Consider the following 13,930-nt stretch of genomic DNA (forward strand, 5'->3'; position numbering starts at 1 on the left):
TGCAGGTTAACACAGGGGAATGACTTGTTTTCATTGTCTCTGCAAGTCTAATAATCACACCCTTGAATATATATTTCTCTGATGTTTGATTTGGTTTGGCTTGGATTAGTTTTGAAAATCCCTTCATTAGTCACCACAAAAGCATCAGTGAAGAAATTTGGCACAATTTAAATATTACCATCATAAATGCAACCAACTTTGATAAATAGATGTAAGAATAAATGCTTGTGTCAAATTTCTCCATCCCTCTTTCATTTTGTTTTGTTAAATGTGGTCAGTATTTTGTGCCAATAACTCTTAGGTTATCTTTACAAATCAGGAGTTTGTGTACCCTGTTACTTCATCAGCCTCCTTGTGACTGTCTGATCATCATGATGTTTAGAATGTTTCTTCTATCTGTGAAACACTGTTTCAAGTCAACTGAGAGGAGAGGTTATCAGAAATAGGAAAAAAAAACAAGCAAACAGATGTTGTTCTTTAAGATGCCTATGGCACCAATGAGCAGGCAAACACAGTATGCTTTAAATAATTAAGAAATGAGGAGCTCCTGGATGGTTCCGCCCATTAAGCGTCTGACTTTGGCTCAGGTCATGATCTCACAGTTTGTGAGTTTGAGCCCTGCATCAGTCTCTGTGCTGACAGCTTAGAGCCTAGAGCCTGCTTTGGATTCTGTGTCTCCCTCTCTCTCTGCTCCTCCCCCGCTCATGCTCTGTCTCTCTCCTTCAAAAATAAATAAAAACATTTTAAAAAATTTAAAAAGTAATTAGGAAATGAACTAAGATTAAATAAAATCTGTCTCATCTGCTTCTCTAGGAATTACCACATGCCACCAATGATACCCCACCATTTTATTGTTGCTCAACAGTAGCCTGCCCTTTCTTTGTTTCTTTCTTTCCTTCTTCCTTCCTTTCTTTTCCCTTCCTTCCTTCCTTCCTTCCTTCCTTCCTTCCTTCCTTCCTTCCTTCTTTCCTTCCTTCTTTCTTCTTTCTTTCTTTCTTTCTTTTTCTTTCTTTCTTTCGTTGTAGGCTCCACTCCCAATGTGGGGCTTGAGCTCAAGCCAGAGATCAAGAGTCACATGCTCTACAGACTAAGCCAGCCAGGCACCCCAACAGTAGCCATTTCTCAATCTCACTTTGACCAGACTTGAACTGTGTAATATAAAAGTTAATGGGGCGCCTGGGTGGCTCAGTCGGTTGAGCGTCCGACTTCGGCTCAGGTCGCGATCTCACTGTCAGTGGGTTCGAGCCCCGCGTCGGGCTCTGGGCTGATGGCTCAGAGCCTGGAGCCTGCTTCCATTCTGTGTCTCCCCCTCTCTCTGCCCCTCCCCCGTTCATGCTCTGTCTCTCTCTGTCTCAAAAATAAACAAAATGTTAAAAAAAAATAAAAGTTAAGAAGAAATAGTTAAACCTGCATGCATATTTTATTTTTGATGTTAAGGGAATGGTATGTGATGATGGTAATAGTTGTTCAAACTAAGAAATCCTAGTATAATGTCTTACTGAATGTAATTACATACTTTCCTGCTATTGTAATTCTACTCAAAATGTAGAAAAAAGTCATGTATCACCTGGATGGTTTGGACTCACTTTTTTAGTTTCTGTTGAAATACATCCACTTTTATCCATTTCATAGCTTAGATCACAGTACAAATCCCGTTTGAACAAATGGTCCCATTATAAAAAGAAAGAAAATGTTCACTGGTTACTTGCCTGTCTACAAATGAAGGGCAAAATAATCTGTTGGATTATGTTAATTGTGTACATTTGTTACAGGGAAACTTGAAGAGCAGTGACTTTTATTTCTACTTTTTGGGCCAGTATCTGGATATCCTTACATTTATAAATTGGTCAGCCTTCCTCTTACTCCTTCCCACTACTAAGTGGTATGAGTATTTATGTGCATATGTGTGTGCATATATTAGATTATGTATATTTTAAGTTGGACCTTATGAAATTGACAAGATCCCTTCATTTATGTGCTAGAAAATAGCAACTTTCATATTGTTTAAATTAACGTGTATGAATATATATATATACATTCTGTGGCTGAAGATCTGTGCTTCAGATCTGGCTGAAGATCTGTGCTTCACACATTTTTTTTCTGGTTGGGATATTGTACTGATTGCCACATGCCCCATGCATATGATGTAATGCAACTGATATTTTATGTCTTTATAGAAGTTACTCAATTGCAAAGGGATCATTTTAGAGGTGAGGGAGCAAGTTTAAGAAGCAAAAACTTTCAGGAGAAAGTGACTGCTAATGGAAACTATATCGTAAGTAAATGATAAGTACTGGATTACAGGAAAACAAGGGGAGATTTCTAACAAAATTTGCCATATTTCTTATGAACCTAGCTATAAAGTAGGTAAATTCATTTTACATTGAATTTATGAGGAAGTCTGTTGAGCTCATCAGCTGTAAAAACAAACAAGCAAATCTAAAAATGTATGGAGCATTTGATTTGTCAACCATTGTGCAAACGTTGCCTGAACGATCTTGAGTCAGCACGCTGAGTTTAAATTATGACCATATATCCACTGCTTACGATAATTTAATAAAATAAGTATATTTGTAAGGCACCAGAGTTCGTTATAGAATTAATTTTGAGAACAACGAATTGGATCTTTAGGATATTTTATTCTCATCATGGACTTTTGGGATGTCATTTATGCTAAAATCCTTTAATATTTGAGAAAATGAAAACATCTACAATACTGATATCTCCTATGATGAAGTGAAATTGATAAAGTAATAGAAAATAGTAGTAAATATTTATGTTATGTATTTGGAAGATACCATGTGCAAAACTTGGCACTTGTAAGACAAATGAAGATGGCACATACGGACAGGTTTTGCTGTCCAGGTATCGGGATGCAGCACAGGATACGTGCATGTAAATGGAGAAAGCTAAGAGGCTCTGGAAATGAAAGATCATACTAACTATGTGGTAAGCCTAGATTTAGGCTAGCCTCAAGCTTTTTGACAGGAGCCATTTTAAATAACTCAGAGGCACTGTAGTAGATGGGACATAGGCCACAGTCTTTCTTCCTTATATCTCTATTGTTAGCATCTCCCATCAAGAGATAGAATCGTTAGAATGGCCTTGGGCCTTGCTTTGGCTAGCAGACTGCTGCAGAAAGTCACAATGTGACAGTGCTGAACCTTGGACTCCAAAGATCTTGCGCTCCCATTCTTTCTCTTGGGACTGTGCCTCCACCACAGCAAACAAGCCAGAATTATCCTGCCTGAGGATGAGCCATGTGGATCAGAGCCTAGTGAGCCCAGTTGCCCCAACTGAAGCAGAAATATGAGAGAATTCAGTGGCAAAGACCAGGAAACTCAGAGCCTGAAACAGTTCAGCTGAACCCAGATGAACTACCCAGTTGGGCCCAGCCTCCCCACCGAATCATGATCTAAATGAAAATTGTTGGGTGATTTGTTTCTCAGCAGTAGATAATGGATGCGGCCATGAATGTTAAAGGATAGCATGTGGGCTGACACCAGTGATTGTTAATGTAAAGTGAATTCTTCCTCCATTACTGGGAAGATTTGAAAAATTGTCCCTAGGTTTTCCACAACATACTCATATTACCCGCTTTGCTCCACAGAGCCCAAGTATATTTTAAATGTCATAATCTAAATAGCGTGGTATCTAGCCAACCTATCTAAAACATTCTGACATTGTTTATCTTTAAAAAAAAAACTCTATTTGCAAAAGTGTTTTCTTTGTGATACTATCAAATCAGGGTAGAATTTCAAGATTACCTTCAATGGAACTATGTGTGGATAGTTAGCAGTAGTCACAAGTACCCACTAAAATTGGTGAAGAATTATTTTTTAAAGACAAATTTCTTTCTTTCTTTCTTTCTTTCTTTCTTTCTTTTTTTAACATTTTGACAAAAAGTCTCTGTCACAACTATATGGATAAAAAATTTCAGAAAGTAAATTTGTAATGAAAAAAAGGAAAAATTCTGTAAATCCATATAGACCAAGGCATCTGCTCTGACTGCAAGCAGAGCTCTAGAGTAGAGAGATTGTTTTTAAAACAGTTTGGGTGAATATTTCCTTTTTCTGTCTTATTAATATAGAGATCAGTATGAATAATGATTAAAGATAACATCCTACAGCCAGCTGGATAACCCCCAGAAGCAAAATCCCTCTCTGTCAAAGCGCCCTGTCCTGCACACCAGCTAAGGCCTCTAGATGTGGATAATTTACAGGAAACATCTACAGTTCATTTAGGTTAGAAGGCACAAATCTGTGAAGCAGAATCCATGGCTTCTGTAGTGAATGTTAATGGAGAATTTCCTGCTGCCACTATCCCTCAGGATGCCAAAAACAATTGCAGATGTGGCCAATAACTAGTCTGGGAATATGAATCTATATTCCAAATTACAGTGACTTCTCCTCTTAAAGGATGCTGAGTATCAAAACAGACAGGAAAAAGGTTATGGATCAGGAAAATCTTGATATGAATATTTTAGCAGTTCATTAAATTTAGATCACAAAGCCATTCAGTTTGACTGTGTCAACTGGCATTGGCAGATGGTGTTCATCTTTAACTCAACTGGTAGCAGGAATAATTTTCTATGGAGGCTGGAGACACATCATATGTTGGAGAACACGAGAGGAGGATGGCCTCTGCAGTTTCCTGTACCTTCCATGTGGGTATCAGCAAATGTTTCATGTGCCTCAGTGGCTCTTTGCCTCCAAGTAGTGTGTAGGGATTATTAGCATTCTGAACTTGCATACTTTTTTTCCTAGCAATTATGAGATAACGATGACTTAAACTACAAGATAAATGACTAAACTGGGCCCTATGGGGCTGCTTTAATTGACAAAATTACACATGAAATTAAATGCTAATTATTTGCATGTAATGGGATAAGTCAGTTTCTAAGGAAAATGTTCATATTTTCATAATGTTAGGACCAGAAGTAATATTTTTTTATTTAGTAATGCTATTGTTGGAAATGGTACCCTAAATATTTAATTTTCATATATATTATGGAACATACAACAGGTTATCTTGATTTGTTCATCTTTCTGGCCACTGTCTTAAGTTTATTTTCTTGCCTAGTATAAGAAGACTTCTTTTCCAGCAGCCCAAAAGATGCTTGGTCTTGTTTGCAGAGTCTTTGTCTAACATAGAAGAAAGTTTTATCCTCCCTGCAACCATAGGAGTTTAGTGCCATTTAGTATTTACCTTGACCCTCAGAAACCTTCCCTAGTAAGTGGTAAGGACTTGTGTTTTACCAGCCTATTGCTAGTGTAGATATTACAGAACATTTAGTATAAGATTTTTTAGAATCCTTCCACATTATCTGTAGATTACTTAAACCTAAACATAGTATGTGATGTGTGTGTGTGTGTGTGTGGTGTTATGATGAAGGTATTTCACATCGGTAATGAAATATTGATCTTTCAAAAATGTGCAAATGTTCTCACAATAATAGGTCAATAAGGGGTTACACTAATTTTAGATGCCTAGTGCATCTTATAGCCAAATGAATTATTGAAGAGCTAAACAGTTAATAGACTTAAAATGGATATATAAATATAAAATAAGCATTTTTTTTTTTTTTTTGCTAATCACAGAATAGTGAAATGGCCTTTCTAAATGGTCTTTTTAAAAAAACAATTAAATCAATCATAGGGACGCCTAGGTGGCTTAGTCAGTTAAATGGCTGACTCGATTTTGCCTCAGGTCATAATCTCACAGTTGTTGAGATTGAGCCTGGTGTTGGACTCTGTGCTGACAGCAGGGAGCCTGCATAGGATTCTCTCTCTCCTTTTCTCTCTCTGCACCCCCCAAAACAAATAAAGAAACATTTGTAAACAATTGATTATGGAAAACTTGATAGATTTGACTATTTACATACTAATCAGTATCAAAATTACAATAAAATTAGAGTAAGGGATAAACGTAAGATATGATAATGAACTGATATAATAGAACATACTTACCAAACAATAGTTAATATTCTTAACTTATAAAGATATTATATAATCGATAAATATGAGTGAAAAAATTGAAAAGTAGTATAATTTAACATGTAAAACTATTAGCAGTACTAGCAATTGCAGAAATGCAAACATAAGCAATGTTCTTTTTTAATGTTTATTTATTTTTGAGAGACAGAGTGTGAAGGGGGGAGGAGCAGAGAGAGAGGAAGACAAAGAATCCTAAACAGGTTCCAGGTTCTGAGCTGTCAGCACAGAGCCCGATGTGGGGCTCGAACTCACCAACTGTGAGATCATGGCCTGAGCCAAAGTCAGACTCTTAACTGACCGAAGCCACCCATGGGCCCCATAAGCAATGTTTTTTTCTTAATCAAATTAAAAAATAATTTTAAAAAAACCAGTATTGACACTATAAACTGTTTATTGCTAGCTGGTAGACATGTATATTGATCCTCATTTTCTGGAAAACAACTTAACAATGAGGATTAAAAGCCTTAAAATAATCTTACCTTTTGACCCACTTCTAAGAATTTATTCAGAGAATATAATTAGATGTTGGCCCATATAATTATGTTTGGATGTTTCTCACACTGTAATTTGTGGGTGGTGAGGGACTATAAACACTTAAATGTTCTAAAGTAAAATTTAAAATTAAAAATAATAACGCCTTCATTTGCAACAATGTAGATGGAACTAGAGTATACTGTGCTAAGCAACATAGTCAGGGAAAGACAAATATCACAATTTCACTCTTATGTGGAATTTAAGAAACACAACAGATGAACATAGTGGAAGGGAAGGAAAAATAAGATAAAAACAGAGAGGGAGGCAAACCATAAGAAACTCTTAAGTACAGAGAGCAGAGTTGCTGGAGGGGAGGTAGGTGGGGAGGGTGGGCTAAATGGACGTTGGGCATTAAGGAGGACACTTCCTGGGATGAGCACCAGGTGTTATATGTGATGAATCACTGGATTCTACTGCTGAAAGCAGGACTACACTGTATGTTAACTAACTTGAATTTAAATAAATAAGTTGAATAAAAATTAATCCCTCAAATGAGGCAATTGAAAAATAAACTTCCAAAAATAGGTAAGGATGAGAAATGATCACAATGTATGATTAAACAAGAAGGTTGTTATTAAAAGCAACATGTACAGTTTGATATTGATTATATAAAAATATCTAACTCTTACTGAGAAGATACACAACAAATTTTTAAAGTGTTTATCACTGGGTCATAGGATTCAAATGATTTAAGGTTATGTCATGTGTTCTTAAATTCAAGCCATAAGTATTATCATACAACATCATCCCCATTTTGAAATTTTACATGGCTAATGAATGACTGAGCCAAGATTTGAAAAATAAGATGGTTCTGTTTCCTGAAACTGCTCTTCCACTTGCTACACTGGCAAGACAAGAACAGTTCAGGACTTCATCTTTGTAGTCTGGTAGCTATTGTAAGTAGCATTTCGATTCCTCCCCCTAATACATATTGATCACTTATACACCGGAAGCTGCGGTAAGCACTTTGTATGTATTATTTCATTTAACTCCCACACTCAATGAGAGGAACCAGTAGTATTCTCATTTTACTAATGAAGAAAATAAAGGTTAAAGGTGTTTTGTCCAGTCTCTGAGCTAGACAGTCACCCAGCTGGATTGTACCATGTCTCTTTGATTCCAGAACCTGTGCCTTTCTGACTCCAGTTCAGTAGTTAACCATAAGAAATATACTTACACATTAATCACACCTTCAAAAACCTTGAAATGTTGCTCTGAAATAGGCAGCTTTGCTTTTTATTATCTGTGTGGCTAACCTACAACATCCCAGGAATGGACTGACCTGTTTGTACTTTATTTTTGTATCAACAAATAAGTAAGTAAAAAAGGCAGGGAGTTTGTTTCAAATTTAATATTACTAAATGTCAGTAAAAGTCAGTCACAGGGAGTGGGTAGGTATTCCTTAGGATTGCATAATAATCAGTAGATGAAATATTTTCAAATGCATCTACTCTATGGAACAGGAATTCCCCTTGTCAATCAGAAAAAAAAAAAAGTTCAACAGCTATGTTGGAATGAAGGCTAGGAAATCAAGATATGAAGACATTTTAATTATAAGAGTAAATTTAGGTGAGGGATGAATTTGATGAATTGGTGTCTTTAGTTCTTTCAAAGACTATATGGGAAAAAATATGCCTGCCTATTTAGTATTCCACAGCCAGTACAAGTAAGCAAATGAGATGTACAGATATTTTCTCTTTCCTGACACTAATATTTAGGTAGTAAGATATATAGGAAATTTCCTGAATCATCAACTCACTGGTTTTCTCCATGAGAGCTTAAGAGTTCATCTTGGGAGATCTACCTTCTAAGTCTCCCTGGGGAACTTAGCTCTAAAATGAGAGCTGCAATAACCTCTCTGCAGAATTTGTACATGATTATCGGATGTGAAAGTAAACTCAAAAAATTAGTGTGTCAACATACCGTTGAAAAGGTTCAGATGATCGTTCTACTTGACTTTTATACATTCAATCAATGGTAGGCCCACATCAGACCGGTTCTCTGCTTAGACATGAAGGCAGTCAGAGAAGTCAGATCATGTTATTTGGATACATTGAAAGTCAAGTTTACATTAATCTCCCACCTCCAGGGCCCCCAGGTTGTGTGTGTAGAGAAAGACCACAGGATTGGGGGTTGGAGCATTTAACAATGCTAATATTAAATACTACAATGGCTAATATTTATTGAGGATTTTTCAGTGATTTTGTTGATACATTCTTTTAGCCTCACGACAACTTTAAAAAGGTGGGGTCTGTTTTTTACTCCCATCTCATACGTGTGGAAATGGAGGCTCAGAATGGCTAAATGATTTCCCTGTTAATATACAATTGGGGAAGCAGTAGGCAGTCCACCACCCTGTTAAGCATTGGGTGAGGTTGTACAGACTAGAGGTGTGCACAAGGGACTGTAGGAATCGTGAGACAAGTTTATCAGGTTCACATTACGGGGGAATGAATGACCATATGTATTAGAGACCATGAGTTTTGTGCTTTCTGCAATGTTTTATGCTTAAGGAAAAATACAATAAAACTAAGACTCCCATGCTCAGATCCGGATAAACTGTAAAATATTTGTTCCTCCTGTGATGCTTCTATTCCTTCACCTTCCCATGTCCTTTTCCTCCATTCACACTAGCATGGAGACTTGTGTGTGTGTGTGTGTGTGTGTGTGTGTGTGTGTGTGTGTGTGTGTGTTTAAGTTTATTTTTGAAAGAGAAAGCACAAGTGAGGGAAGGGCAGAGGGAGAGGGGAAAGAGAATCCCAAACAGGCTCCCCACTGTCAGTGCAGAGACGGATGCAAGGCTCAAACTCAAGGAACCATGAGATCATGACCTGAGCCCAAATCAAAAGTCAGATGCTTAACTGACTGAGCCACCCAGACACCCCAGGGCATGTAGACTTGTTAATCTCACCAAATGAGCCTATCAAAATATGAATTATTTGAGCAGCTGTCACTATTTTTAAAGAAAATGTCAGCAAATATAAAGCGCTGTTGAATTTATTAAATAATTTCTGATGCTTGTGGAAATTTTTTAATTGAGTAATTGCTATTGACTGTTTTGGAAGATATAAATCCAGAGTTCAGATAAAGGTCTCAGTCATTGAAACCTGGATGATTTGATTAATCCCTTGATGACAGGCAATTTCAACACAAGGATTACAATAATGTATGCTTTGTCTCATAAAGATTTCAAGCTATTGCGTGAAGTTAAAATTCCCTATTTTGTGGGTTCACTGGAAGACCAATTTTTAAGCATGTTGGTTAATTCAAGGCCATATCCATTAAGTGGCTGTTACTTAGTTCAGTATCCTGTCAGTCCCAATTCTAAGCTGTCTTGTGGAGGCTTTCTTGACAGATATAAATGTAATCCTCCGTTGGATCTCATCATGTAAATGTTAACCACAGAAGGACAAAACTGTTCAATTGTATTTTTAATTTATTTTTAGATAACACTTACTTCTGTTGCTTTCAGATTACAGTCACTTCGTTATACGTAGCCCTGAGCCAATAGGCTACAATGTCAAGTTTAACCAGATGCAGGATTTTTCAGAAACCATAAAGGTTTCTATTGTACCTTTCCGCCATGAACAAGAAAATGAGGCAATTTCCTTGAAAAGCTGAAAAAAAAAAGGAAATCCTAGTGAACACCACTCAGCTATCAAAAACATTAAATAAAAAATGTTTCATCAATAAAAGTTTTCTTTGCCAGACCGCTATTATTCAGACTGAAAAATACCTCCGACCTTTATGCTAATCTGCCCAACTTGTTCAAATAACATAAGAATGTGCAATAGATTATTAGAAATTGACAGTAAAATTAGGAAAATGTCACTGACATTATATGACTAAATGTCACTTAGGTGAATCATACATAGAAACTATTAACCAATGACACATGAAGATGTCTTCTAACCCCACCCCCCACCCCATAGCCAATCCTCTTAAATAAATTAAAAAAAAAAAAGAGAGAAGTTCTTATAAAGAAATGAGTTGTCTTTTTTTTTTTTCTTTTTTTAATCATTATTCAAACTCAGCCATTTTAAAGAGTTGTCTAAAAACCCTCCAGTCAAATGCCTCCTGCAGCATTCAATCTGTAACACTCTAGCTAATGGAAAAAAAGCAGGCAGTGGAAGGGAGAACTTTCTGTTGTCGTGCTGAAGAGTGCTTGAAAGAAGCTTGTCATTTGCAATTCTGTTGTCAGCAATGAAGGATTCCAAATGCAGCTGAACCCAGAATTCTGACGGTGGTACGTTTACCAGTACATCAATCTAGGAATTCTATGTTACTTTCTGTTTCCTTTGAAATATGTAGAGAAGCCAATTAAGAATAATTGATATTAGTTTCAGAACTGGGGATGAGTATGTCTCTTATTTCAAAATATCAGAAATGCGTTCTTAAAAACTTGAAGTATGTGATCTAAATTGTTACCTTTTGAGCATCTGTGTTTGTCTTTGTATGTGAAACAAATGGTGCCTTTCTGAAGTTTTTACTGTTTTTAAATGCATTCGATTATTGGTTTCACTAAAATAGTTACTCCCAAATACTACTGTAAAATTAGGTCTTGATTCAAGAATATGTAAGATACAATTATTTGTAAAAGTGTGTATTTTTAAAATGTTCTTAAGAAGTTATTTTTATATAAAATATTTTAGTAAATAATTTCGGTCAAAATAGAAAATCTGAGAAAAAAAATCTGAATTGAAAGAAGCATAACTCGCAGCAAAAAATGTTAAAGTAAACAAGTGACAACAATGAAAGTCACTGTGATTTAAGCTACGGAAAAATGTTTCAACCTGTTATCTTTATTTTCTCATGGTTTTAAAGAGGATAAAATTAATTCTTTTTCCATTCCAAAGGCTTCATTTTGATTTCTTTGTTTAAAAATATTAACTGCTTCCCTTTAGGAAATCAGAGGTTAGGTTTCTGAATCCACATTTCAGGTGAGATCACTTAAAATGGATATGGAAATAAATATTCTTTTCTTTAAGAAAAAGTAAGTACTCAACAGAGTCCTTACATGGTATTTAAAATAAAAAAATCTGTGAGCAGGAAAGGTATACCCAAATATATTCTCTTAGTGCAAGTAAATTACTAAGATGATATTTAAAGCTCACACACTTTTTTTTTTTTTTTTTTTACAAATGTTTGTTTCATTGAGAACGTGGTAGAAAATCAGTCTATGCTCCATCATAGATCATTCTACTTAGAACAGCTTGACTTTTGGTTTGCTTTACATAAGCCAGAAAACCTTTGATATTTTGAGTAAATAAAAATGGGTGGACAGAGAATAATATAAGATAGTCTAAAAAACACGACTTAGTGCAATGCCTGTCACATTATAGAAGTTCAGTCAGTATTGTGTTTCTCTCCTCTCTTTCGTTTCCTTTTTAACTTTTTAAAAGAGTATTTACACTTGCTTCATAATTTTGACTCTTTCCATGAATATATACATCTTATCAGATGGTATTCAAAGCCACATTTTATCCACTTATGCAGATCAGGTAACTCAGGTGTTTTGGATCCGATCTGAAGTCTTGTCTTCAATGATTAATTTTCCATCTTCTTTGTGACCCCATTGATACTGTGTTGACCAATGAATCAGCTTTATTAAATAAGACACTCCAAATGTGAAAACCTAATGATTCCCCTTAAATATAATAAGTAAATCACTATGGGAAAATTACAACTCAAAGACAAAGTATCTGAAAAATCATCCAGATCAATTCATTGTTTAAACCATAAGAGAAGTAGGAAATGCAAATTTTCCATAATTATATCTGAATTTAATTGAATTAATATTCAGCCATCAGTATAAAAGTAGCTTTACATTTGAAGACTCCTTTCAGGAAAGAGTCTGTGCTGCATAATTATACTTAATGATCATAAAAAATATGCATGCTTTACTATGTTAAAAGCAAACTTATAAACAGAACTATCACTGTTAAATTAAAACATATAAAAAATTTCTTTTTTGACATTATCTTCCTGAATAAAATGAGAGACTACATTTAGTTATATTTAAGGTTCGAACCTCACATTCTAAGAAATGTTGGCTGCAACAACTTTTAAACAGAGATACCTTACAGCAGTCGTTGTCAGACTGAGAAGAGCAGAATCACTTGTAGAGCCTGTTGACACACACACACACACACACACACACACACGACCAGCCTCTACCCCCAGAGCTTCTGATAACAATAATTCCAGTTGAAGCTTGAGAATTTGCATTTCTAACAAGTTCTCAGATAACGTTGATGTTCCTGGTGCTGGCACTACATTTAAGAATGACTGCTTTAAATATTCCTTTAATATCTCTAGTGGACTCTGCATTTGGAGAGCCTACCATATGCCAGACTCTGTACTAAGTCTAGATATGCATTCATGAATAAAAGAGGCAAAATCTCTATCCTTGCAAAGCTTGTAGTCTAGTGGAGGGGTCAGAAAATAAATAAGTAAATCAACACCTAAATATCTATTTGCAAGTTATCATTAAGTGGGTCCTTACTGGTGGAAGGGAAGCTTCCTGAGGTGACCAGGGAGGCAGTCTCTCAGAAGAGATTGAAGACAAGAAATGAAAGATGAGAAGTCAGCTGAGGAGGGAAGAGTGGGAGAAAGAGGCATTCCAGGCAGAGTGCCCTCTTGGAGGGCCTTGGGGTGGGAAAGAGCTTGGTGTGTTCAAGAAACTGATATGTGGCCTGTGTGGCAGGAACACAGAGACCGAACGCCAGGATGGCCGAAATGAGAGGAGAAAGAGAGGTAAGCAAAGCACAGTATTGGAAGGACTTATGATGGGGAGTTTGGATTTTCTCCTAACTTTAAATGGCTTTGAACAGATTTCTGTTTTCATGGAATAACTCTATGTGTGAGGATGGGGGCAACAATGTTGGAAGGAGGGGTGACAGGACAGCATTCCTACTGGAGGAGGACCATGGTCTAGCTGGGAGTGGTTACAGCTGAGATGGATGCATCAGCTTCTAATATCAAAGTGTGGAAACCACAGAGACGGCATTTATTTAAAAATCACCTTGAGGTTGATTACAACGACATGGAAATATGTCAAGGAAATTTAAAAAAAGCAGGTTTGAAAGCAAAATTATAATCATGTGTAGTGAGAGAAACCAATGATAATGGCGAGATTATAAGTGATTTTTATTCCCTTTATTTTTATGCAATAAGAAAAAAATATACATTATTATAAAAATTCCTAAATTCAGATATTTAATGAGAAAGAAAAATCTGTGATTTTGAGAAGACAATCCTAATTTGCATAATTAATTAAGCTATTTGTGGTGTGTGTGTGTGTGTGTGTGTGCATTTGCATGATGCAAAGTACAGTGGATACAAAATGAATAAAATATATTTCTTGTCCCCAAAAAGTTTGCAGTCTACTGGGGAGGGCA

General features: G+C 36.0%; 1 protein-coding gene across 2 annotated transcripts in view; it reads left to right on the forward strand.

Annotated features, from left to right (window-relative positions):
* Window positions 1–13,930, forward strand: part of ANO3 (anoctamin 3) — a 424,570-nt gene that overhangs the window by 247,777 nt on the left and 162,863 nt on the right. The window lies entirely within an intron of this gene.

The sequence above is a fragment of the Leopardus geoffroyi genome, chromosome D1 (genome assembly GCF_018350155.1).
Source record: "Leopardus geoffroyi isolate Oge1 chromosome D1, O.geoffroyi_Oge1_pat1.0, whole genome shotgun sequence".
NCBI lineage: Eukaryota > Metazoa > Chordata > Mammalia > Carnivora > Felidae > Leopardus > Leopardus geoffroyi.